This window comes from Miniopterus schreibersii (assembly GCF_964146895.1).
Source record: "Miniopterus schreibersii genome assembly, chromosome: 17".
In the NCBI taxonomy this organism is placed as follows: Eukaryota; Metazoa; Chordata; class Mammalia; order Chiroptera; family Miniopteridae; genus Miniopterus; species Miniopterus schreibersii.
This window is the reverse complement of record NC_138117.1, coordinates 13,036,184-13,062,854: the sequence shown is the minus strand read 5'-3', so window position 1 is coordinate 13,062,854 and position 26,671 is coordinate 13,036,184.

Here is a 26,671-nt window from a genome sequence, read left to right as displayed (position 1 = left end):
CTCAGGTCGTGAGAGCTCTTTTCCATGCCCTGGAGATGAGTAACTAGGAAGAATTCCAACAATATTTCAGGGCAGCTGGGGCTGAGCAAAAGGATTTTCAGTTTTCCTTCTCAGCCATTCTCTGTAATAGTCACCAGTAATCATAGTGGCTCACATTCTCTGAGCATTCAGGGGGGCCGGGCACTTGGCAACACCTCAGTTCTAATTAGAACCTGCTGCCAGAAGACAAGAGTTGGGAGAACTCTTATCCTTCAACTTTCCAACTTTGGGACTTGCCATTTGGTCTCCCACACTCCCGGGGGCAAATTGGATTCAATAATCTTTCACATTTAAAGATACTGGGTAAATGTGGGAGGGAGAAACTTTCCTCTACACTCAAAGTTCTTTCTGCTCGTCTCATAATCAAATAGACATGAGACAGATTAGCAAGAGAGGGAAACCAAATGCAATGCACACGATGGGTATGGGAGCCCCGCATGCATGAGGGAGTCAGAGAACCCACCTGCGTGAGAGGCTCAGAGGCAAAAAGGGAAACTGAGGTCTGTAAGACATCCTGAGCTAGGGATGCAGTCAGGCGCCTTGGTGCTGCAGAGTAATTGCAGGGACCGTGCGTGTTCAGTAATTAGCAGTTTGCCCCGCCATAGACACAGGTAAAAAGTCATTTCTGCTGATAACTCTTATTGTCAGCCAGGCTCTTAATTTAAATTCTTCTAGATAGTTAAGGGGGGAGCAGAAGTTTCTCTTGAGCCCACAGGGTCTCAGTTGCCTTTAGCTCAAAATAATCTGCATACCACTGAGGACATCTTGGGGTGACTCATCCTGAGCCCCTACAGGTCATAATATGATTCCACTGTCAAGTACAGTAAACATCAACTTTATTTCTAAGATGTCTCCTTTACTAAGGTTTAAAGGAACCAGAGTATGTAAATCCCTGTTTGAAAATAGTTTCTCTGCTATCCAAGGAATCAAGCCATATTAATATTCAATGTGACTCTGCTGCTACCTGATAATAGATGAAAATGGGTTTAAAAGAATATTAGTTCATAGACACAGACAACAACAGCATGGTGACAACAGAGGGAAGGGGGTGGGGGAGGGAGAAGAGGGCAAAGGGGGTAAATGGTGATGGAAGGAGACTTGACTTGGGGCGGTGAACACACAGTACAGTATACAGGTGATGTATCATAGAATTGTACCTCTGAAACCTATGGAATTTTATTAATGTTACTCCAATAAATTCAATAACAATTTAAAAAAAAGAATATTAGTAAAAAGTATTTGATCTTCTGCCCAGCCGGTGTGGCTCAGCGGTTGAGCATCGACCTAGGATCCAGGGGATCGAGGTTCGATTCCTGGTCAGGGCACATGCCCGGGTTGCGGGCTCGATCCCCAGTGGGGGATGTGCAGGAGGCAGCCGATCAATGACTTTCATCATTGATGTTTCTCTCTCTCTCTTTCCCTTCCTCTCCCTGAAATCAATATATTTTTTTTAAAAATATTTGAGCTTCTTGCTCATTGTAATTCTACATGCAGACCTAACCTCTAAGTCCATAATGAAAATGCGACTTTCATTTTGTTTTTCTTCCTTCACTGGAAAATAATTTTAACACTTCCCCTCCACAAATATTCTTAAATGCTAGCTATATCATTAAGCGTGAATTCATACCCATCATAAAACAGTACATATATTTAAAAAAAGATCGAGTGGGGTTTTTCTGATGGTTATGGGAGCGCATGTTGTCGCGTATGTTCTTAACCGTGGGATTTCTCTTGTGGAGCTGTTTGTTGGTCTTAGAAAAGTCAATTTCATAAAATCAGGCTGGCAGAAAGATACCTAATAAATCCTTAACAGTTGGCAGTAAATGAGGCTCCACTCCCTTTCTTAGAAATACAATTCATAAGTCTCTAATCAGCAAGTTTTATTAAAAGGCTCACCTAAAGAAAGCACTCATGAAAATTCCAGTCTATTCTCATTTGAGTGGAAATACTAAGGCTGCTGAGCTTTGTGCTGTGGGGGTCTGGAGCAGGTCTCCCCAGGGTGTGCCACCTTGGCATGCGGATTATTTCAAGCTGAAAGCAATTAAAGCCCAACAAACTCAAGAAGAGCTTTTTATCTCTCCCTTACCTGCCTAAAGAAATTTAGATAGAAAAACCTGCTTGGGAAAGGGAACCTTAGCATGCTCGCCTTAGCATAGTTGAATTCAGTGAAGTAAGTGTGGCAGCGAGCAAAAATCTGGTTTCCTGTGTTTCTGGGTGGCCCTGCAAGGGTTTGTTTACCACATGTTTTTCCCTTTCTCATCTACCTGTGAATTACCTACCTTCCCCTGGGAACCTCAGATCCCTGCCTCCCTCTACTTAGTCCAGAATGACATGTATGCCTCACTTTGGCCCACTATCTTTGGAATTTTTGTGCTGTGTGAATTCCCCTGCATACGCATTAAAACGATTTTCTCCCGTTAATCTGTTGTATCTTATCTGAATCATTCGACAGCCAGGAGAGCTAAGGGGAGAGGGGAAAGTTTTCCTGTCTGGCAGAGTTTCTTTCAAGTAGGTGAATATTATTGTCAACTACCAGTGGTCTCTAGGCTACACGACCAACATTCTTTTTGGCTCAATTTGCCATTTCAACTCAGTCCAGAAAAGTCTGAAACATCCTCACAGTATAAGACTGAATTTGAAAAGAAAAAAGTAGATTATCAAATTCATTATTTTTTGGTAGGAATCAGACTGTTGCTGAGTTTATAAGATTTACTTGTTCAGGAAACATATACAGAACATTTGCTATGTACCAGGCACTTTGCAAGGCTTCAGAGGTGGGGAGGTAGGTGGGGGTGGGCAAAGGGAGGGGGGAGAATGGGGACAGAAAGAGACTTTGCTTGGGGCGTTGGGCACACGATGCAGTGTGCAGATAATGTGTTATTGAGTTGTACACTTGAAACCTGTATCCCAATAAGTTCAATACAAAATTGTTTTAAATCATAAACAATTGTATAGCTAATAATTACAATGGAATCTGAGAAATACTATAATAGGAGTTTATATAACAAGCTATGAGAATGTAAGAAGAGACCTCAGTCCAGGGGAGTTGGAAATATTTTCACACATATGTTACATTTGAGTGGAGCCTTTCCACTAGAAGTGAGCCTCCTATGCAAAAAATACAGTTCTGCAACAGTACAGCTAATGAGAAGTAGCTCAATTAGACTAAAACACAGGGCAGGTATGTAGGAATTTGGGGAGTTGAGACAGAAAGGTTATAATGAAGCCTGGAGTTCAGGATTATATGCTTTGCAAAGCATTTGGGCTCTATCTTATTGGTTCAATAATGTATGTATTCATTTTAAAAATCTCTTAACAAATATTTAGTGAGTACCTACTATGTGCCTGGTAATATGCTAACCAGTGGAGGCACAGAATTAAATAAAACCAAATCCTTGTTGTTAAAGTATTTGTATTTTATGGGTAAAGACAGTAACAAATCAAGTAGACAATCGATAGAATTTTAAAATAACATTAATGTGTTTGTAATATATGGTGTGATTTTAGGTATTGTAAGTGTCATAAAGAAAATTAAAATAATGTAAAAAGAAAGAGATGTGTAATGAGAATAGTGGACAGAGAGGCTTCTCTAAGAGAAGTAACCCTTGAAATAGAACCATTTACCAGTTTGAAGGAAGACGATGAGCCTTATTAAGGGTCTGGGTATATTATCTGGATCCTAGGGTAGAGCAAATTAAGTGACTTTAAGAAATGAATTTCTTAGATGATAAGAAACCATCATCAGATAGGATGAGCCATGAAAGATATGGCATGTCCAGAGAACCTGTCTTTAACAAAAGGGTGAATGAAAATATATTCTCCTTTACTAGAAACAAAAAAGCTTTACATAACAAAATTAAAATTATTTTAAGCTGTTAATCCCAAATTCCTTTTTATACTATCATTACCTCTCACCAGGAATGAAGATTTGGAATATGGGGATTTTTAGAAAGACTAATTTAAATATTGAGCATTTGTCTGCATTCCTAGATCTTAAAGTCTGCATTGGGATGGAGGTGTAATCAGTAATGGGTGATATTATCCATTGGATGGATATTAGCCAGTGGATGGTATTATCAGCAATGAGTGGATGTTATCCATTTTACTTGGGGAAAACTAGCCTTTCATTGAAACTGTTAATGAAAAAAATTGCAGCAGGGACTTTGAGAGGGTAAATAACGGCAAGTCAGAGTCCAATAGATTCTTGGGTTTGACATTCTTTTGCTCTTCATATTTAAAAAATGCTGCTCCTCTTAGTGTCATTCCAAGCATGTGTTACTAAGCCTAGATGCTAAAATACAAAATATTATTGGAGTACTGGGGTTTTAGAGGGTTACTTAAAAAAAAAAATGTTTTTATTGATTTTAGAGTGAGAGAAAGGGAGAGGGAGAGAGAGAAACATCCAGTGATCATCTGCCTCCTGTGCACCCCCTTGGGGATCGAGGGCACCACCTGGGCATGTACCCTGACCTGGAATCGAACCTGCGAACTTTTGGTGCAAGGGATGGTGCTCAACCAACTGAGCCACACCAGCCGGGACTTAAGGGTAACTTTGATGGCAGTTTAGTTCACCTCTGTGCTCCAAACTGGATTTAGCTTCAATTTATGCTCATGTAGTTCTGGAGACGTGACAAAGAGAAGCAGAGTGACTAAAGGGACATCAGGGGCCAAGGTGAGTTAGCAAAAGAAGCATCTTTAATTTCTCAGGCTCACTGCAGATTTTCAACGCCAGAAAGAGTTTCACTTGCTACCTTCTCATGAGTTTCTTTGCACAACAGGGACACATTCTCTCTCCATCCTGAGAGATTTTTTTGTTGTTTTGAAATTCATGTGCAGGGGACAATATTTACCATGTTAAAATGTCCTCAGATTGGCGCTGCATTCGATTTTATGACTAACCTTCTCTTCTGTCACCTGCCATTTGCCAGTGAATTTCTGCTCATAACTCCAGCCTGAGACAAAGACTTGGCAGATCCTCCCCGCAGCAGTACCCTGTCCTAAATAAAACAAGTGATGGTTCCCCATATGTTTTATGAAGCCGCACACAAGCTGTTTAATTACAGAATGTCTTAGTAGAAGAACGTGAAACTTAAGATTCAGAGGAACTTAAGATTGCTTTTCTGGAATCAAGCAGTTCCCCAGAACTCCCATGGTCTTCTCCTACACGCAGGGCTTCCTTGTGCATCACAGGTAGATAAAGGAAAGGAGAGAAACTGGGTGCGAGAAACCAGTTCATACCCAGCGGCTGAGGCAGCTGGAGCATGTCAGCCCTCGTGCGAGTGTCCCATGTAAGCTTGAGTTCAGCCCAGCTTTCCCTCCTCTCTTTCACTCCCAGGGCGAGCAGGAAATCTAGTCCAGTACCTCAATTCTGGACCATGCTGCAAGCGTTTCATCCGTAGGATGCACACGAATCTGTATTTGTGTTTTATGCCTTGGTTGAGTTTGCGTGGTCATAACAGAGTTAGAGCCACTGAAAGTTTAAAATAGTAGCTTTGGGAATGGCAGAGCTAAGGCCCAAGTTCTCGGCGACCAGGCGCAGAGGGTGAGCGGTGGCCGAGCCAGGGAGTGTGCTCTGCTCCTCAGGTCTTGCTGCCGTCGTATTTCCCGTGGTCCCTCGGCCTGGAAGCGGGATGCCTGACTGTCAGGGGGATGAACCTGTGGTTTAAAATAGAAAGCACCGCACCAGCTATTTCACATCTCAGAGACTATTTTGAAATCATCTTTAAAGAATTTTAAATACACAGAAAAACTAGGAGAGTTTGGTGAGATTGCACCAGTGTTGTGGGACAAAAGCATCCGGACAGGACTGCTAACCTCCTTGACAATAGTAGAGAAGAGAGGAAAATTGTAAAAGTGCTCTTTTTTTTTTTTTTTTTTTTTAACACTTTCTGCTTAACTGTTCAATAGTGAGATCATTTAAAGACCTGTGATGACTCTATGGTATTTAGCTCCCTCTTTCTTTAGTGTATGTATTTAAAACACACTGTTCATCCATTCATTTCACAAATGTGCCCTGAGTAGATAATATACGGTGTGTCACGCATATACTAGGTATTGTGGGTGTAAAGGTGAGCCCATATACACATTGTCCCATCCTTATGTAGCTTACAAACAAGTAGTTATTTTACATGATCCAATACTTTCTTCTCGGGTCTGGAAAGAAGGGCTTCAGAGGGAAAAAGTGTATGTGGGGGAGAGGAGAGAAAATGAGAATAAAAATCCTAGCATAGTGGTGTATTTTAAAAATTATTAAACATGAAGTCATGATAAATAGACCTAGAAAGTAATAATAATGATTAAAAACTACTACTAAAACAAAAAAATCTGTCCAAAAAGACATAAATATAAATTGCAGAAAAGAACATCTGAAGAATTAAATGTTTTATTGTGTCTTGGGGACAGGACTAAGTAGAGAGGAGGCAGGGGATATTAGTTTCATGCATACATCTTTGGGGACAAATTGATTTTTTAAACATGCTCACATATTGCTCTGATTAAACTTAAATTACATTAAAACTATTCAGTGTTCCATAAACCTCTTTCATATATGTTTTCTTTAAAGCGTAATTGAGTCTGTAAACTTACTAGTGTTTTAGCAGATACGTAGAATACAATTTATGAACGCTACAGCATATTTCAAGGGGTATTTACCATCCTCTGTAGCCCATGCTGCTTATCAACTCGGTCACTCATAATAAAACTGGGAACAAGGCTATAAGAATTCAATGGCCTTCTTCTTATTTGTCAGGTGGTTGACAATTATAAATGAGTGTTTTAGGAGAGATGACATGCAGAAGATCATACATACTGAAGGTGATCTAACTATGTGCGTGTCCTAACACTACAGAAGAGACATAGAGAAGGAAAATGGAGCAGTAACTATTTCTCCACCTCTTTTTATATAAATTGCAAATCACCTCGTATTTCCTAAAGAAGTATTTTTGGTATATAAGCAACAGCCCCACTATCCCTCACTATAACTTTGGCGGTAACTGAAGGTAATGAATAAATGTTCGAAATTATAGAAAAAGGACATCTCTACATAAGCAGATTTGAAAACTATCCTACATTTTCCTATTTAACCAAACCCACAAGATTGCTTTCCGCCCTGGCTGGTGTTGCTCAGTTGGCTGGGCTTTGTCCTGTGCACCTAAAGGTTGCTGGTTCAATTCCCAGTCAGGGCACATGCCTGGACTGCTGGTTTAATCCCCAGTAGGGGGCGTGCAGGAGGTAGCAGATTGATGTTTCACTCACACACTGATGTTTTTTCTCTCCCTTCCTCTCTCTCTAAAAATAAATTTAAATTTATTTATTTATTTATTTTTATAAAAGATTGCTTCCTACCTCAAAGGCTGTTAAAATGATGCAATAGGAAACCAAAGAATCCTGGGTACAGAAAAAAAGATATACCTAATTATAGATACTCACCTATATCATTCATTGAATAAAAAAATTTAAGCAAAAGATGAAGCAGTTTAATTTCAGAATTAAGGCCTGTTGCTCAGACTTCGAAATCCAACAGATCTAAATTCAAATCCTGGTTCCACCTAGAGCAAATTATTTAGCCTTAGTTTCCGTATGTGCAAAATAAGAAATAAAATGACAACATTACAGTTTTGTGAGAATTACATAAAATGATGCCTATATATCATGGTAACCGAACACAACAAACCACCCATAAATTTTGGGGTTTTCCTTAGTTATTAATGCCACACCGCACTATTGCATGCATGGTGCAGTTTTCAGTAATAATGATAACCGCCACTCAGTGAGTATCCCATTTGTACTCAGTGTTCACATGAAGGTCACTAATCCTCAGGAAACCCAGAAGGATTAGCATCCATTTGAGACAGAGAGAACATAGTACCACAGAAGGAAGAAGGCACTTGATCTCGACTGCATAATGTGTGGCAAAGGTAGAATTTGAATCCAGAAACGTTTGACTCCAAACCCCAGATACTTTACATTATGGCATCACCTGAAATGTCTCATTTCTATCAGGAGGCAGGCTTATTAGCTAAGAGTACTGCATTCAGAACAGGTAGAAGTCCAGTGGAAATGAGAACAAGCTTCTAACTATGTTTAATATCAGTAACATTAAAGCAATAATGCTTTCTTACAGGAGCAATTTCAAATCTGTGTCCATTCAAATTAATTAAAGCAGCACCTGCCTACTTAAAAAGAAAAATCAGAGCCAATAACATTGAACTATATGGGAATTACTTATTTGAGCATTAAGATAAAATTTAAAGTCTATTAATATGAGGTTTTAGCAGTGCAATATATTACACAGGTATGCAGGGCTTCTGACAGCAAAGCAATTTACATATATTATTTTAATAATCACCATAATTTCCCTGCTGGGAAAGTAAGTAGCAATTATTGCTCAGATTTTTCAGATAGTGAAACAAAAGCAAAGGGAAGAAAAAATCTTTTCTATGTATCTCTCAATAGATCTCAATTTTTATTTTTAACTTTGGGAGCATTTGCTGTATTTGAGGATGATTTTAACAAAATATGTCTTTATCTTAAGTGGAAAAATAGTAATGACTAACTTTAGAGAGATAAAAAAATTGAGAGGAAATAAATCAATTTGTGTGTTTCTTTTCTCTGCAATTATAGAAAATATCCAGTGGTGCTCTGGCAACTATTTTAATGAAAATGAAAACGAAAACTACTCTTATCAAAGTTATTTTTTGGCATCAACATTTACATTGACTTGAAATGCAAATCATAGAGAACCACCCCGTAAAAAACAATTAGCCATCAAATTCTTCATCTACCTCATAATGTGAGATGCAAGGGGAAGTATTTCCTTGGGGTGTTTGTGATACCAGGACCACAGCTGTAAATTAGAAACCCAAACTATAGGGGGCCAAAAGTCAGCGTGGAATTACCCCTTACTGTATTCAAAAACTCATCATATGGTTTTTATGAGTTTTCAAACAAACCGGAAAGATGAAAACAAAATGGAAGCAAGAATATCTGACATCCCTCATGAGTCAGTTTCTGTTTGCCTGCTTGTGCCAAGTTGTGTTTTGTTCCATCTGTGATTAGCAAACAGCAGTTTAAGAGCACTAATTGGTTGCAGAATTCTCCTATCAATAGTTTATTTAACAATAAGATTTAAATTAGTTGTCTCCAAAGAGTGAATGTTGTTCAATTTGAAAGAACAGTTGCCCTTTTTGTTAATTTTGCTTTAGTGAGATATAGAAAATTTTAATGTGATGGGAGTAAAGCTGTAATTATTTACCAGTGTATTGCATATAAAAGGAAATATAAAAAGTCGCAAAACTTTGCACAAAAGACAAGTATGGAAGCAATCTCAATTTGTTCACACAAATATTTGGTGAGCACCTACTATGTGCCAGGCACTCTATTGGATAAAATGAGGCAAAGATGGACATCGTTCCAAGATTCATTACAGTTTAGAGGAGGAAACAGACATGCATCAGATAGTTATATAAATAAATGTAAATTAGAAGTGAGGTAAATGTGATGAAGACGTGTTATAAGAGAATATAGCAGAGGATTGGACAATTTAGGGAAGTTGGGACCCCTTAAAAAATGATGACTGCATTGTAATCTGAAGGATGAGCAGGAATTGAGCAGACAATAGGAGGAAAAACATTTTGAGAAAAGACAAGACTATGTACAAGGGCCCTTTGGGAGTTAGCTTAGTATATATAAAAGATTGAATGAAGTTAAATGTGCCCGAAGCAGAGGCAGTGGGGAAAGGTTATATTGTACAATTGTATTACATGTAATTCATGTTGAAAGCGGTAGTGGAAAATTCTCTTTCCAGCCACAATGTGGTAATGGGGACTAGATTTACCTCACGTCTTAAACAATGATAAAAGGAATGAAAACATATAAAACAGTGCTTTTTCAGACATGGGTTAACAGGCAATGCACTGCTGGAATCACTACAGACAGAGAAACAAACTAGGCCAGTGCAATGTGCCCCAGCTCCCTGCCTGGAGGTTTCCCAGCTACAGTGCAGGGAGGCAGAACCAAAACAGAGCCTGCAGGATCTCTGAGTCCAAGAGACAGAGTGGAGAAATTGTAGGGCACAGTATTGAAGAAAGTAGGGCTGCACAGAAAAGGGGGTGCACACAGAGAGCTAATTTGAAAATCTACAGGAATCTGAAGAACTACCGAAGGCCAGGAAAGAACTGCCATGCAGGACCAGGCTGAACCATACTGAAAGACTATACAGATCCAGGAACAACATTTACATCATGAAAAAAAAATGTAGCACTTATATATAAATTTAAAGGAATATATTCAGAATCTCTATGTTGTAAACTACAAAAAAAAACTGATGAAAATTTTTTTAAAGATATGAATAAGTAAAGAGAGCTATGTGTTTTGTAGCTTGGAAGACTCAATACTGTTAAGAAGCCAACTTGATTTATACACTTGACACCATCCCAATCAAAATCTCAGAAAATGTTTTATTTAAAAACTTTTTTATTTATCAATAAGAGAATTTTAAAATTTATATAAAAAGATAAAGAACTAGAATAGCCCCAAAATTCCTAAAAGGGAAGGAAAATTTGGAGAACTCATGCTCCTTGATTACAAGACTTACTCTAAATCTACAATAAGACAGTGTGATATTGGGGAAATGATAGACATAAAGCTCAATGAACAGAATAGAGGACCCAGAAATAGACCCTCAAAAGTACAGTCCAAATGAAATTTTACCAACGTTCAAAGGCAATTAAAATGTAGAGAGGATAGTCTTTTAAAAAAAATAGTTCTGGAATCATTGGGCATCATTTGTAGAAAAAGTCACTTCAACACATGCTCATGTACTATACAAATATTAACTCAAAATGTATCATAAATCAAATGCAAAACATGTAACTATAAAACTTTTTAGATGCAACACCAGAAGTACAATCTAAAAAGAGAGCATGACCCAGGTTCGATCGAGGTTCGATTCCCAGTCAGGGCACATGCCCGGGTTGCGGCCCAATCCCCAGTCGGGGGCTTGCAGGAGGCGGCCTATTGATGACTCTCTCATCACTGATGTTTCTAATCTCTGTCTCCCTCTCCCTGCCTCTCTCTGAAATCAATAAAAAAATATTAAAAAATAAAATTAAAATTTATAGTGTAGTGAGACATGGGGAGGCTGAATGTAAGAAATGTTAAAATGGAGTCATTTGGGGGGTCTGGAATGGATTAATTCAATTTATATTATTTCTAATGGGGAAAAAATGATTTGGTTTTTTAATAAATCACTTCTCTAGAAGGTTTTCCCGACTAATTAAGTTTTAGAACCAAGGTTCCACTATATTTATTCTTCTGTATATAGTTTTCCATTTTGTTTCTCAACAGGTGCCATTCTTCATAGGGCAATTGTATTTTTTTTTTTCTCATTTCAATTCTGCCTTTCAATGATCAGGTTCCTTAAGATTAAAAGAATATAGATTTTTTTATAAGGAATGAAATATAGTTCAGAATTTTAAAGTAAGTACAGGCTGATCACATTCTCTAAAATATTTACACCTGTTGCACAGATGAATCGTCTGAGTTCTAGAAAATCAATTATAATTTATTTTGTTTATTAAAAATGGCTCAACCAGGAATAAAAACATTTTAACACGTTGAATCCAAGATGAACCTTTCCTGTCACATAGTCTAGGTGTTAACTTCTCAGAAAAGCAATTACCAATAACTCCTCAGGGGTTCATTTCCAATGTCACTTTTTCCTTTGCTATTCTTTGTCTTCTAAGTGATACTTGTGCTCAACTTTGGATTTCTTTGGCATTGACAGCTGAAGAAAACCACCCTAATTATAAGTTTGGCTTTTGAGTGAAATATCTCATCTTTTGAAATTTCATCGAGCCTTTCAATTGAAAAAGAAAAAAATATTTTGAAATGATGAACTTTGTTTCTGTGTTTTTAGTATTTGCTTTAACTTGTGTTTGTATATACCATGGTTATGGTAAATAATCCGGCTTTATAAATTTATATTAATGTGTTTGTAAAGCTACACAATGCATCTGCTACCCTCATATCATTTTATCTTCTTAAATTCCTCTACCGTTTGGGGTTTGTGTGGCAGGTAGAGTGGCAAAGACCAAGTTGTTTGGACTTTCCTTCCAAGGCAGACCTTGAATGTGACACAGGGCTTCTCAGTGATTTAAAATTTGCCATTTAGGTTCGGTTACTTTTTCATTTATGTTTACTTGGAGGCTAAAGAGTGTGGGTAAAAAAAAGCAAAAACAAAAATCAAACACATTTAAGCAATGTTAATAATCATCTACAAGTTTCCTTCCCCTAAGAGCAGAAAGAACACTTGACTTAGAGACGATCTTCCTCCTCCTCATCATTAGCATGTTTGGTTTACAAATTATTTGTAAAAGAAAACGGTTTCATAGAGCAAGAATTGGACAGGGATCAGTAGGTGGGGAGGAGTGGAAGAAAGAACAACTGAATCAACCTGAGGGTGTGGGATCTACAGTGTGTAAAATATACAGCCTCCAGGCAGTTTTTTGGAAGTGAGGAGCAGTCTAGTCTTAAGCATCCTAAAGCCAGAAGATTGTTTTCTTAGCCATGAAAATCTGTAGTGTTGCACCTGCTTAGGGTATATTTTTCCTTAAACAGGCCAGCATTTCTTTTCGGGAGAGAAAGTGATGGATTGCAGCTTCCCGCTTCCACATGTGCTCTCCTGCGCCCAGGCGCAGGCCAGCGGCCTGGAAAAGGAGCCTGTGACCAGCGCTCCAGCCCCACCATTCACCCCGCCGGCAGAGCTCAAGGCCCTCTGCCAGGGCTCTGGCAGTTTTAAGACTCTTTCCTGGCAGCCATTGGCTTGGAGAGGCCACATGACTCTGCTTCTGTCCGTCTGGATTCTGTTCTGAGTGTCCTAAGGGCTCGCTTCTGAGCATCTCAGCAGCAGCAGCAGCAGCAGCAGCCCTGGGCTTCGGGGAGGCCGGGCTCGCCAGGAACCCGGAGCCCTGAGCCGCCCAGGCTGCCAGCAGCTCCTCTGGCCTGCAGAGGAGGGCTGGGCTGCAGCACCCAGGGTGCTTTGCAGCAGCTGCCACAGCCCCTCTTTTGAAGCACCATGGTAGCCAACAGAGAGGATTCTGTGTTACGTACAGTATGACCCCGGAGGTGCCAGCCAGCTGCTGTGACTCAGCTAAAAACAGGGAACTCGCTGTAAGAGAGAGGGCGTAGAGGGGAGAGATTACCGAGGGGGAGGGAAGAGAGGGAAAGCAGCAGGAGTTTATGATGCCCAGAGTGTGTCAAAGGGCTCCAAACACATTTCTGAAAGAGCTTTCTTGATGGGCCAAAGGAAGCCCATCTCTGTGAGTCTAAAATCTGCTTGGGCTACATAATGTTTAATGGCCTTTCCCAGCTAATGAAAACAAGCAGCAGAAGGATTAGGGAAAAACTGGAAAAGAAAGGTCCCTCTCCTCTTACTGACTCCCAGGTGCCCCGAGGAAATGGGTACTAATTGGCCTTCCAGATTTTTTGTTTGCGATCAAACACATTGATGTAAAGAAACAGAATCACTAGAACCACTTAGTGTATGATTTTTATTATTATTATTATTATTATTATTTGGCTTTTTCCTGTGGTGTTTTTATAACAGGAGGGCTCATTGTCTGAGTACACGTGGAACCGATAATCTCAGAAGCAACTCTCAATCCGCATTGTCAAGAAAATAACACGATATGGGGGGACTTTGTTTACGAAACACTCTGTTATGCCACTCTCTTTGGCTCTGGACAGTTTTTGAAGGAAAAAAGTATCGATACTCAGCCAAAAGTAGATCTTAAACAAGCAATTTCAGTCTTATTTTGTGAAGCATTTGCTAGGGTATACTGCTCAGTTCCAAGATAGAAATGTATGGACAAATAGAACATAAGATGCATAAATGCACCTTGGCTAATAAAAACAAAGGCAGGCTTGGCGAAAGTGCTGGAAAGCAGATACCACAGGAAGAGAGGAACAAGAAGATTTGATTAAATCAATATTTTTAAAGCAAAGACCAAGGTACTCTCTCCTTGACATCACATATGAAGAGGATGGCTCGGAGATGATGCAATGATCTGTCTGCTGATACAGAGAAGAAAATCAAGTTTGGGGCTTTGATCCACCAGACTTGAAGTGGTGAGTGAGAAAGGAGTTTAGGACTGGGATCACTAGTGTGATCAAGTTTGCATGACAAGCAAGGAGAATGCGGCCCATCAGCTGAGACCTGGGTGTGTCCGACCCTGGCAGAGGTTCTAAGGTGATAAAACCCTGAGCGAGTGGTGACAGCTATCCTCTGGGGGCAAAAATTAAATAAATAAACTCAGTCTCCAGAATTTCCCCAATGATTTTTTCTGGTTGGTTCAGCTGTCACGAAACATGTCAAATTGATCAGCAGAGGAGGAGAGGCTCATCCTCAGAAGCTCCTACCAGGTCTAAGGCTTGGCTTTGCTATTTCACTTTTTGTTTTAACTGTCAAAGCTGCTGGATAAATAAGCAGACAGCTTTCATTAAAGAAGAGTCATTTTCCTCTGATATCCAATTCACACATCAGCTCACTCACGCTGGATTCTCAAAAATAACTTAATGGGATTTCTCATACATATTATTTTTTATTGCAGAGTATTCTTGTTTTAAAAAAATATTTTTATTGATTTTTTTTTTTGTTTTTTTTTTAGAGAGAGGGAGGAAGAGGGGGAGAGAGAGATAGAAACATCAATGACAGTCATCCATTGGCTGCCTCCTGCACACCCCCTACCAGGGGTGGAGCCCACAACCCAGGCATGTGCCCTGACCAGGAATCAAACTGGCAAGAGATGATACACAATCCATTGAGCCACACTGACCAGGTCGGAGTATATATTCTTGATAAGGGGTCTATGCAAAGAAAGGGAAAAGAGAAATGCATATTTTCTTTCTCACAGTGGCTGTCTTTTGAAATTCTGTTTCCACATAAAAAGGAACTAGAATCTTCTTTAATAGGAGTTTTGGTGAGTGCTTAAAACATACTGAGATTGAGAAAAGACAAGTTAGAGGTAAGGAGGGAGGCCTTACATTCTGCTTAACCCTAAAAGGCTATGAATAGCTGCAACAGGAAAAAGATACGAAAAGAAAGATAAGATCATAATATCAGAGAGGGAGGAGCAGAAGCAGCAGAATTAGGAATTCATCTGCCTCAAAGAATAAAAGAAAGGTTCGGCTGGCATCATCCTAAATGCCCACCATCTTGCCATTGAAGTGAAAAAGCCAAGTGAAGAAATAAAAGTGAGGATGAACGGCTGCACAATCTGGCTGAAAAACTGGATTCACTGCAGCTCGGGGTTAGAAGGGTGGATCAGCTGGCTGGATTTGAATACTTACTCGTATGGTGTCTGTGACTGATTCGTTCCAAGTCCCATTTGACCCCACAGCAGTCCTCGCCTGGTTCTAGGTATTCTTCGTGTGGTTTCCTAGGCAACTGCGACTCCTAGTAACTCACTTGGAAATTTGAGGACCTTGTACTGAGTTGAGGGTGGTCCCTCAAAAGGTATGTCCATTCACAACCTGTGAACATGGCCTTATTTAGGTAAAGGTCTTACGCAGATTAATTGTGAAGGACACTGAGAAGTAATCATCCTGGGTTAGGATGGGCCCTATATCTAATGACAAGTGTCCCTGTGAGAAAGGAAAAGGGGAGAAGACACACAGGGGAACACCATCAAAAGACTGAGGCAGAAATTGGAGTTATGCGACTCTACACCAAGCAGCCACCAAAAGCTGGGAGAGAGGCAGAAACAGATTCTCCTCGGAGGCTCCAGAGGAACCAACCTTGCCTGCACCTTGATTTCAGAATTCTGGTATGCTTATGTGAATTCTTCCAGAAATTGTAAATGGATTAGAAAATCAACTCGAATCATGGGGCAGTTGAGACTTACTATGTGCAAAGCACCATTCTAGGAGGTCAGTCAGTACAGCTTTAAACATCAGCAAAATTTCCTGGGGGGGATGGAAACTCATCTTTGGGGCATAGTAGCAAGTTGGGAATTATGAGTTCTGTTTTTCAATATCAACAACCCCAAAGGATGGTGTCTTTTTCTTGTGCTTCTATCCTGAGCACCCCGCATAATATCTAGAGTATTCTGGGTGGTATATTAATTGGGTAAGTAAGTAAATGGATGCATTTACCTTGCCCAGAAGGTAAGGGTCCAGGTAACAGATCAACAACGAATGGTAAATAGTAGGCAGGATTCATCAGTTTCACAAATTATAGAGGAGGTTTTGCAGTCGGCCCCAGAATCTCTCTTTGTGGGTCTCTTGATTGGTGCACTCGGTGCTGTTTTTGAGTTTGTGGCTTCTCAGTTGCTCTGACAACACTTTGTCCCTTTGACCCTTACTCAATGAATTGTGTTCTAAATGAACACCTGCTCCAAGGTGCCATGTAGTTACCGATGTTCAATTTGGAAAAGACCCACGAGCACGATGCAGGCGGCACCACTAGAGGCTCCGCGTCTGGGAAGCCTGCTCTTTTCACAGCCAGCACTGCTGTGGGTTTTGCCTGCTGGCTTACATGAATTGGCTGTTACATTTCTTAATTTAGATACCAGCAGTATGGAGACTTATTTTATATATATTTTCTGTCTGAGGAAAGCAGTGTTTTCCATTGCACAAATACAGATTGCCAGCAGCTAGCATGCACACAGAGCAACACACAGCCCACAGAGGCGTCACTTTGTGGCATAAAGCTGGGCACTGGGAGCTCAAGATCTCTCCTGTGATCAATTTATACTATTCCTTTGATTGTTGCCTATATATTAATATAATTAGGAACCAGGATGTTTAAGTAATAATAACTACTCTCATTTCAGAGTAGGGGAGGGAAACTTGTTTTTGCTGATTCCAATGTTTGAGGAGGCATCACTTCATCAGAATCCCCAATCTATATAGCAGATAATGTACCTGGTTATATAGGTATACCATGTGCCAGGTATTGTGATAAGCACTTTCTGAAACTATCTGTAACAAAATTGTAAGATCAGTGATAAGATCAATCCCACTTAAACAGAAGGGAGAACACAGACAGAAAGAGGCTAAGTTACAATAGTTTCACTTCATCTACAGTTTCCGTTTCAGTTACCTGTTGTCAACTGTGGTCCAAAAATGTTAAATGAAAATGTCTAGAAATAAACAATTCATAAGTTTTAAATTATGCACTGTTCTGAATAGCCTGGTGAAATCTCAAGCCATCCAGCTTTATCCCACCTGGGACATGACTCATCCCTTTACCCTGTGTACTCAATGGGGTATATTGTCCCACCCATTAGTCACATAGCCATCTGGTATCGCAGTGCTTGTGCTCAAGAAACTCTTATTTTACTTAATAATGCCCCAAAGTACGAGAGTAGTGCTGCTGGCAATTCGGATATGTCAACAAGAAGCCATAAAGTGCTTCCTTTATAGGGTTTATAACTATCTGTGATTTCAGTCATCCACTGGGGTCTTCAAACATATCCCCAGCAGATAAGGGGGAGACTACTGTAGTCCCCAAATTCACTTAATGTCTCAGGTTGGTTTCCCTAGAAGCAGAGCTCAAGTAGTCACTTATTTGGGGGAACACTGGAGCCTCAGCTAAAGGCCACCTTTACTCTGATCCCACAGGGAAGCAGAAGCACAAAGTGTGCCATGATTTGGTCTCACCTTGAAGCCAGGGGAGAGAGGTCTTTTGTGTCAGGCTCACAGTCCATGTTTAACTTCTGGAGAGATCTTTGCATTTTTGCCAAAGGCACTTCTCTGAAGCATGGGACAGTTTTACCTTAGCTAGCAGCCGATGTTCATAGCAGGAGAGGTGAGCACAAAGGCTAGGTGCAGGGACCCTCGTGAGTGGGGTGCTCACAGCATCCACTACTCGTTAACAAGTGGAGGAACTTGGCTTAGGTCACGTGTGGCTCTAACACCCAAGCTTTTAATATTGTGATGTAAGGTGAACACAAAATTTCTCAACATGGTTAAGACATGCAGTGTTTTTATCAGTGTCTAGGTTCCAAGGAATATACAGCCTTCTGTTGTTACTCCCAGAGAAGGCGTGGAGAGAATCTCACACACTGTCTCTCACAGTTCAAATAACTTGATCTGAGAGCTCCCGAGGCGCTGCAGAGCACAGCGCCCACCCCAGGCCGCAGCGCTGCTCGCCTCGGCTCTCCTTTACTCACAGCTCGCGCCTCCCGCTCGCCTTGGCCCCCAAGTTCATGATGAAGAACAGAGCCCGGGCAATGGCTGCACTTGGACATGTGTATCCCTGTTCCTTGCAACCAGCAATAAGCAAGAAAGAGTCAGAAGAGAGAAAAACTTGTTAACACCATGCCGTATCTAAACAAGCAATCCCAGATGGCATCCTGTGGGCCTTCTGCTCTGATAAGAAAAGACTGAGCAGGGAAAATAAGCAGCAGCTGACGAGCCAGGGAGACCAACAGGAGGAGCGACAGCAGCTCTGTGTTCTGCCCTCCGTCCTGGCTCAGCACCCAGCCCGAGGCCCGGCTCCTGCAGACACCTTGGGCTGTGCACTCTTGCATGGAAGCGACAGATCGTGGCATGTGACAGACCAAAGGGTCTTTCTTCCTAGTTCAGTACTTAGTTTTCTGATGAAGACTGAGGCATGAAGCAGGAAGGTGATTTACTTAAGGACGTTTTGCTGTTTAAAAGACAGAGAAGAAATGAAATTCACAAGCTCCTGACTCCTGGTCGCTATTTTTCCCAGAACCCAACTTAAAGCATGAGAATGTGTGTCACTCTAATGTACATATTATATGTACATGTACATATTATATGTATATTCTAATATACATGTTATTCCATGTTATTCTATGGTTCTGACGCTATGATAGCAAATTTGATCTCAGTCTCTGCTATTAGACTACCTAGAATTGAGTCCTGGCTCAGTTGTCCTTGTTCAAAGACACACAGCTATGAAGCTGTGTTCCCTATACTTCAGTTTCCCCATTGGCAAACTGAAGATAGCAATTGTACCATGGAAGTTTGGGAAGTGTTCGACAAGATAGTCCTTGTTAGCACAACACCTAACATTCGATGCAGTTAACATTCCCTAGCATTTGTCTATTGACTTGGATAAAAAACTAAATACCTTCTCTGTGCCAGGCACAGTGATAACTAGATATTCAATTGCTTGGGATTAAGTACAGCTCATGATACTTAAATATTTTAACATGGACATTGTTTATGTAAAGTGCAATGGGGCACAAGTTTTAATAGACCACTTGCAAAACACAAGTCAGCAATAGTGTTCATGAGTAAGAGCATGATTTGGGGATGAGTCAACAGATGTGTTGTAAAATGATATAGGAGGAGTACCCTAATGTTGCCCCTGGACATCCCATTTATTACATCCAAACTAACCAGGCATCTAGGCCAGCTCCTATTTCCATAATTTAATAAACGTAAGGTGCTCAGAGGTAGTGCTGAAATGATGAAAGTATTTCAATGAAAACCCTAGGGCCAAAGGTCAAAGGCAATAGTGTGGCTCTTCATACAGAGGAGAAACCCAACTGGATTTGACCTTTCGCCCTTCCCTGCAGTTCCAGAAGGTGGCTGAGCATTCTGCCTCAGCTAAGAGGCGCAGAGGTTACACACAGGGAGGCTCTACGATAGTCACATTCCAGAAAGCAAAGGTTAGGAAGTCATAGATGACACAAATGCGTCCTTTGAAAATGTGAACAACTCTTTAAAAAGAGCTTATGATAATGGCATGGAAATGAGTCAAAATATGCAAATTAAACTCACTTGAGATATATGTCTTTAAAAATTAGGTGATAAATCGCTTTGTCAAATGCTTTTTGTGTGTGATTTACCACCCATACACCCCCATATTTAAATCCCATGTAAGATACTTTTCTTAGCCTCCGATGAATTTTCAGAAGTGACTGAGGAGGTCAGAGGCAAGGCATTCTTCACAGCATGAGAAGGGGTGACAGAATTTTTAGTTTGTACTAAAGGAAAGAATAATGAGGGGAGTGTAGTGAAAGTAGAGGCAAAGCAAGAGAGTATCATACGAATCTTAGTAAATTAGACTGAGAGAAATGAAGCACTTACACATTATACTGAGCTTAATACGAGATGTTTCCTAAGAACGGGGAGCTCTCTCTATACTAATCTGAGTAATTAACATAGCACTTAGCACATTGTCCAGTCATGAAATGCTTGTTGAATGCATAAGTGCATGTTTTCCTGAAATCCTAATGCACACCTTCGTTGTAAGTTATCCTTAGAGATGATCCTGAACTCTTCCAGGCACTAGAAAATGACAGTGCATTTTGGTTGAGATGCTGTTTGCTTAAAACCTGGAAGTTATAACTTATAACATCTGATCAACTCCAGGCAGAGCTACAGCCAGGCCTAGAGCAACAGTGGATTAGAGAAAACAGGCAGCAAAAGATGGTGAGAACTAAGTCTAAGACTTCTACTGGTTAGAAAGAAGTCGAGGAAGTCAACGTGGAAAGTTAAGCTGCCCAAATCTAGGAAAACACAAGATCCCAACGCTGACAGATGGTGGCGAACATAAAATCGCACCCCTAGTCAGAGACAGGTATGGCACCAAAGTCACGCGTCAGATTGTATACATTAAATATGGAGCCACAGTCAGCATAGCCTACCATGCTCCTTGCAAATTAATATATACTTTTCAAGTTAGCTGTAAATCCCCAGAACATAGATAATTCCCCAACACTCATTTAAAATGAAAGTGATGAACGCAGAGCTTCCCAGTGCCTCTCTTCTTTCCTCTTGTTTATGTCTTTCTCTGTACAATGAATAAATGAAATACATTTCGTTCTGCATAATTTCTCTCTGTGTGCTTAAGTACTGATCACACATCTTTGATTTTTGTCACTGAACTTTCAGAGGTTGTTGCATACTATGAGTTCACAATGTCGGTCAAAGGAACCACTTACAAATCTATTTTCTCACCCCTTTGAACCAGTTGGCTAAAATAATTTCTAAAATAAGCAAGGTAGGGGGTGAGGGAGTGTACCATAGATGCCCATCAGATATTCCAAAGAGTGTAAGACAAGAGAGACTCTTTAGACAGCTAAGCCAATTGCTTGTCCCATGTCAATTGCTTGTCATTTCCTTTTACAAAATGTCGTAATTGCATTTCAGAGGGGAATCGTGTGCAGTTTCGCCTAGAATTCCTCCAGGAAAATGGCAACTCATTGTACCTTGTTCCATGTGTTGTTAAAAAGTTCTCATGATGTGAGGAAATTTGCCTCCCTGGAGCTTATCATCTTTGATGCTAGTTCTACCCTCTGTAAGAACATTTTTATGTATGCGAATCTTTAAAATGTTGGGAGACATTTTCCCAGTCAGAGACAAATCCCCAACTCTGAATCATTTTTTTCTCTGTGTTATTAATCCCAAATCTTCATGTGTCGTTTTTATGTCGCTCAATATTCCAGATACTCCCTTTGAGTAGATTTGGTTTGTCAGCATCCTTCTGAAAATGTGCCACCCACAAGCAAGCTCCATATTTCAAGCCTGACCTAATCCATGCAGGGAATTTCATGTACTTGCCTTCTGTCATTGATGCAACATGTGATTGCATTAATTCTTCTGGCTGGTCTGTACACTCCTGACTCACTGAGTTGCCAATTAAGCTAAGGTTTGAGTTTTTCTTGTTTCCTTATTTTTTTTTATTGATTTTAGAGAGAGAGAGAGGAAGAGACACAGAGAAAGAGAAAGAGATGACAGAGACAGAGACATCAAGTTGCTGTTCCACCCATCTATGCATTCATTGGTTGTTTCTTGTATGTACCCTGACCTGGGATCAAACCCACAACCTTGGCCTATGGGGATGATTCTCTAACCAACTGAGCTACCTGGCTAGGGTGAGGTATTTTTAAAATAATACTTCAAAGCAACTACATCTACTCTAGTTCATTGGCTTAACCAAATATTCAGTGAGTAAATACCAAAAAAAGCAAAATATCTTGAAAATGATATATACCTTTCTTATTGACAGTAGCTTAGCCATTAAATGACATTCAAGCAGGAAAAAAAAATGGAGATAGATTATTTTTACAGTTAAAGCTGATTATTATCAAACACTAGTCTAGGCTAATATTGAGTTTTAAGTTTATTAAAGAAATTATCTGCTTCACATTTAATTGTTCCATCTACATCTGACCTTGTTTAGATTATTTTAGAAAAATCACTATCGTCAACTGGTATGTAATGTTATTCAGACCACAAAATATCTCTACTAGTTAAATTCCCCATTTGCAGAATGGTTTCAAGAGCTTTTAAGCACCACTGAGAATGTAAGTTCTTAGAAATTTGGTTGTTAGCTTTGAGTACCAGACCATATAAAGTTTGAATCAACTTAGTGTAAGGCAAGTGGTTTAAAAGTGACTTGGAATTTTCCGATATGCTTTCGCTTAAAATCAAATTGCTTGTTTTGCTTTAAAAAATAATTTTCTCATCTTGAACTTCGAAGCAAATTTTTTGACAGATGATGATGAAGAAATCAGTACCTTACATTGCTATTTTATATAATATTTCTTTTCCTATTTTAACTCAAAAAAAAGGTTGAGGAATCAAGATGTGGTCTACTTTATTATTCATAGGTTAAATGAAAAGTATTCTAAAATAAAGCTTGGCTAAAAATAACACGGCCTTACCCCTGTAATTAGCTGAGAGAAACCTATAGAGCTCTGAGCACATGGAGGAGGGTTGCTATCCCCCTTCCCACGTTTCACAGGATGAATATGTGAATCCAGAGGATTAAAAAAAGAGGCATACAGAGAAGAGAGCATGGGGCAAATCCTCACAACTGGACACAGCAACCTCTGTGCATTTTTCCTAACACCTCCACAATAAGGGTCCTTGGCAAAATTAGTCCTCTGGTTAACCGGGAGAGCAGAGATTTGGAAACCCCAGATGTCTCTCTCTTCCTCCACAACAGAGTAACACTACTCACCTCTGTTGCCTAAAGAGGAACAATTTTCTACATTTCAACTAGAAGCCATCACTCCCTTTGAGCTCCGCCTGTCATCAGACGTAGACAACCAAGGGGATGGATCCTCACTCAGGTGAACGCCTTACAGTGGCTGCAAGAAACGTTTCCGAATGACATCACCGTAGGAGCAAGTGTTCATAAATACATTTGCATCCTTACGTATGTATAAGCCAGGGCACTCGGATCTACACACGCAGATAATTATACATCTCTAGGTTTAATTTGACAAAATGGGTGTATTGTGTGAGAACAAGCCGTAGGAAATCTGCCTGACAGTTACAAGTATCAGGGAAGGCCCAGTGCTACATAATGAATCACTGTTGTTGAACGAAATAGCACAAAACAGCTATTATTTCCTAGATGAAGGTGAGGTTATTCTGGCTCTTTCGGTGATTGTAAATAAATCTTTTGCAATGTCCTGGAACCCGATCAGCCAACGAGAGAAAGAACAGTTGTGAAGCTTCTAAGCTGTTTGACCACAGCCTGCGCTGAGGTGGGAAAATATTCTCCTTGAAAGTCATCTTCCTCACACCTTCCGCATTTACGGGTCTTGGAACCAAAGCGTCGCACCGCCCCTACTCTCTTCTTTTCCCCTTATAAATGGAACAGAAGTGTTGTCCTCTTTACTAGGAAAGGTTCTCCGAAGTGTCCAAGTTTTCCTTTCATCGGATGGCAAGTAACAGTTTCATCTGGTGCCAGCCGGCAGAAGCAGTGTGACCCCAGCTCTAACAGGAAGAGGTGCCGGGCCAAGTGGTACGAAGCCTCGGGGACAGGACAGCGCTGCAGTAAATGCTGGGACAGCCGCGTCCGGTGCACAGGCCAGGCATGCGGAGAATGCAGCGGAGCCCAGCCACTCAGCCGCACTGTCTCGGCAGGAGGCTTCTGTAGTGAGAGACGAGGTAGATGGCTGTCCCGGCTCAGGGTTTGCATGGAGAAGTCTAAATGTCCATGTAACTCCCTTTAATTTGTGGATCAAAAGGTCTTGAAAATATGGAGCAGGAGCAAAGCACACAGCAGCAAAATGTCCAGACTAGAGGCGTGTTCTTATAAAAGCAGGTTTCCTATCATCCTGATGTACCCAGATTTCTAGGATCTATTGCCCCACTCCTGCCCCTGCTGCCCGTGAATCCTCTCTCTCCCCTAGCTTCAAATACCTTCCTATCAGCTTTATGTTACAGCAAAGGACAATTTAGAGCAACCCTGGATGGAAAAATAACTTTATCCTTGAAAAGTTTAAATTTTCATGGCCTTGTCGACTCAAAAGTCTACTTCTGAACCCTATGGGTCACTGCGAGGCTCAGAAATCAGTGGAAACACGGATGTTCTGCTAATAACCCTGTGGCTGATTTGTATTGTGTTCTAGACCTGTGCTGTCCAATCCTGTAGCCACCAGCCACACATAGCTCTTTAAATTTAAACGAATTCAAAGTAAGTAAATTAAAAATACACTTCCTTAGCCACACTAACCACAGTCAAGTGTTCAATAACTACATGGGGCTATGGCTCTCACATTGGACAACCCAGAACGTTTCTGTCATGGCAGAAAATTCTACCAGAGAGCATACTGTTCTAAAATATTCACAAGATTTGTGAGTTTCTCACACATTACCTTGGGTAGGTATAAAAGGAGCAACACCATCATGGAACCATCAGAAATGGTGCTCTACAGTTAATATTGTATGGGATGCTTGATTCTCCATGAGTGAAAAATTCACTTAAAAAATATTCCTTTCTCTGCCCTGGCCAGGTGGCTCAAGTGGTTGGAACATTGTTCCGTACACCAAAAGTTTACAGGTTCAATTTCTGGTCAGGGCATATACCTAGGTTGCAGGTTCAATCCCTAGTTAGGGCATATACAGGAGGCAGCTGATCAATGCTTCTCTCTCACATGGATGTTTCTCTCTCTCTCTTCTTTTCTCTCTAAAAATCAATGAAAATATATTCTCAGGTGAGCTTTAAAAAACAAAACCCAAAAAACTCCATTCTCTATTCCCTTCTGAGAAAACAGTAATGCCCATGAAAGGTTCTGCGATGCCCCATAATAAAGAACCTTACTTGTCATTGACTGACCCAAGTACTTTCAACACAACTTGAACATATAATCTTTATTTATAAGACATCTATTAACTTTCTACAGAATTCTGATTCCATCGAGGAATTTTGCCATGGAAAGAACCAAACTATATCACTTGCCCACCTACAATCCCAGCAATTAGGACGGTTCCGAACTAGAGTAAATTGACCAGAGCCTGCCTGGTCAGAATTTATGCTTCATGATTTTAGGGATATCAAGTCGGCAGGTATAACACAGAAGCTCAGCAGTGAGCATGAAGGAGGGGAACTTTCCAAGTATCACTCCTGAAAATATTGACCAGATACACACTGCTTTTTCTGAAACGATTGCCAATTATCTGCCTGAAATCGAGACTATCAAATAGTCTACCCTGGCTTTATCTCTTGTAATCCTATGACATGGAGTTCCCTTATTTCATGAAATTTGCTGAGCCGAGCTTGTCAGATGGGATTCCTAGCTGGATTTCTCTGTATACATGAGCGCCAACCTTCTTAATCTACTCAGCTGACAGAGATTTAGAATTTCTTAAGAAAAAGAGCAACAGAGTTTGTAAGCAAGCCATATGTTCTCAGGTTACTGACCCAGCGCCTGTGGGCTGGGGGCAGGGGGTGTTGCCCAGGAGACTTGGAGCTCCTGCCACGGAACCAGAATCTGCTCTTCCTCCCGCAAATTCCTTTTCTTCCAGCCTCTCCTCTCCTTTTCTCTTTCCTTTCATTTCCTCCCTTTCCTTCTTTCATGGAGTTAGACGGCTCTGATGGAGCCATTGCATCCTAAGGATCCTTGCTGTCCATGACAGCCTCCTTGAAGAGCAGAGCGTGCCCATGAGAATAAAGAGGCACCTGGCACGTCCTCCTGAAAGACACTGGCAGCTCCCCTTGGAATTTTACCCTTTGGAACGTGTGCTGTGCCGTGTGAACAGAGAATTATAAAGCGAAAGGAGCGCCACACAGATTTCTGGTGTTGTATTTTCCCCCCCTCCGTGATGTCCTGTCACCTGAGCCCCTGGGCCTTCTGAGGGACCTACAGCTATAACGAGTGTTCATTCCGAAGAACAAAAAAGAGAGGGAAGGGGGAAAATCTTCGCTGCTTATACTAATACCACTACCATGAGGATTCTTGCTTAAGTGGTGCTCTTCGCACCTCAGACTGAAGGTTTGTTCAAGATGAGAGCAGTATTCCAATGAATAATACGTTTGAGCACTTGAACTTTAAAATATAACATGGATTATGCCTCCAAAAGTAAGGGGTGCGCTATATGTGGAACTTAAAGAACAAAATAAACGAACAAAGGAAACTGAAAAACAGACTCATAGACGCAGAGAACAGACTGATGGTTGCCTGAAGGGAAAGGGGCTGAGGGGCTGGGGTGAAAAAGGTGATGGAATTGAGAAGTGCAGATTGGTAGTTACAAAATAGTGGTAGGGATGTAAAGTACAGCACAGCAAATACAGCCAGTAATATGGTAATAACTATGTAGGGTGCCAGGTGGCTACTGGAAATATCAGGAGAAACACTTTGTAAAGTATATGATTGTCTAACCACTCTGCTCTACACCTGAGACTAATACAGAA